The sequence below is a fragment of the Fistularia commersonii genome, chromosome 22 (assembly GCF_037954325.1).
Source record: "Fistularia commersonii isolate RoL2024-O1a breed Wild chromosome 22, RoL_Fcom_v1.0, whole genome shotgun sequence".
In the NCBI taxonomy this organism is placed as follows: Eukaryota; Metazoa; Chordata; class Actinopteri; order Syngnathiformes; family Fistulariidae; genus Fistularia; species Fistularia commersonii.
In genome coordinates, this window is record NC_141305.1 from 6,355,693 (window position 1) to 6,357,500 (window position 1,808).

Sequence of the window (1,808 nt, forward strand, 5' to 3'; positions counted from 1 at the left end):
CAAGCACACACACACACACACGCACACACACACGCACACACACGCACACACACGCACACACACACACACACACACACACACCTCAGCTGGGATCTTATCACAGCATGCAAATGTGGACAAAGCAGAAGGTGTACGAGCGCATATTTTTACTAAACGCAAGACCTCATTTTTGGGGCGAAGAAGACCTCGGAGGGATCGTGCAAGAGTGTGTGTGAGCGTGTGTGTGAGTGTGTGTTTGTGTATGTGTGCGCACTGCCTCCGGTGACTGACTTCACAGGGGGAGAGGCTGCAGACTGTCCACTCCTCTGTCCACACACACTGTATAATCACGTTCCCTGTCGGGCCCTATAAATCTGCGAGGGCCCAATTAAAGATGGCCTTCAGCACGTCGCCCTACCAACACACACAAACACACACAAACACACACACACACCCATGAGCACACACGTGTTAGAAACGATGAGGGAGAACAAAAAAAAAAAAACACACACCATCGCTTTTTCATTCCATGTGTATTTTCCACAAAACGGGCAGCAGTGACACAAGAACACACACCAAAACACACACACACCCACACACACACAAACACACACACACACACACACACACACAAAGGAGATTCAAAAACAGTGTAAAACTCGATCGGTTGCGGCTCACATACGTTTTGTGTGCAGGTTGTGTGATAGGAACCGACAAGATTATATATAGCCAGGGAATATATATATATATGTGTGTATATATATATATAAACACTGTACATTCATTTATGCAATAATAACATCGTAATTCAAATTTTCAAGAAAAGGAAGCAGGAAACAGGTTAAGTTTCAATGTACCAGTTTCACATTCCGACCCAGAAAATCACATTTCACCACCAGAACATACTTTCGGTCGAGGACAAAGTTTTTTTTTCTTAGGACTTTTAAACTCGGAGGAGTTACATATCGACAACAACAAAAGCAACAACAATTATACTCTTAGATTATGGACTTCGGAATATTTGCTTTGGATTATATTCACTTGATATATATATATAAACACATTTTAAATGGAACCGATCAACTGGATATGATCTTCACTTCCATTGTGATGAAGAGAAAATGTTGATGTTTACTGTTCAAAAATTGAAAGAATATTAAAACAAAATAAAAAGAGGGGAGCATTTGTTGGTTTATTGATTCCTAATCAGGTTTTATGCACCTGATAATTGAAATGTTAAAGATAAATAACAGATTGAAATTTAAACACTGCGCTTTGGTTTATTACTTGCACATGCATAATATCGAGTTTTTTTTTATATTTTTCTTTTTCTATTTTTCTAAATTTTAAATTAATTGAAAATCCAAAGAAAAAGGATATGAAAACATTTTTAAAAATATATGTCATTTCACAGAATCTCAAGGAATGAAGCTTTTAAGTTTTGTTTTTTATGAATAAAGTGGAAAATCTGACCCAAAAATTAAATACAAAATAAACTTGAAATGAACTAATTTCCTTTTTGGTTTTAAAATGAATTTTTTTTTTTTTTGTTCATTTTGTTTTTTTTGCCACATTTCTCATTTGTATTTACATTTTATAAAAATGTAAGGCATTTAAAGACTCCGCCCCCTTTTTTGTGTTCAGAGCTTTTCAAGTCACTTTTGGGCCTCAGTTTTACTGCATTAAAAAAAACAAAAAAGGAAGTGGGGACACTTCCATTTCCTGTCAGGATTTTCTCGTGTCAGAAAACAGCGAAAAATATATAAAAAAAAAAAACACACATTTAATATATAAAATGAAAAAAAAAAGTTTTAACATTTGCTGTATAA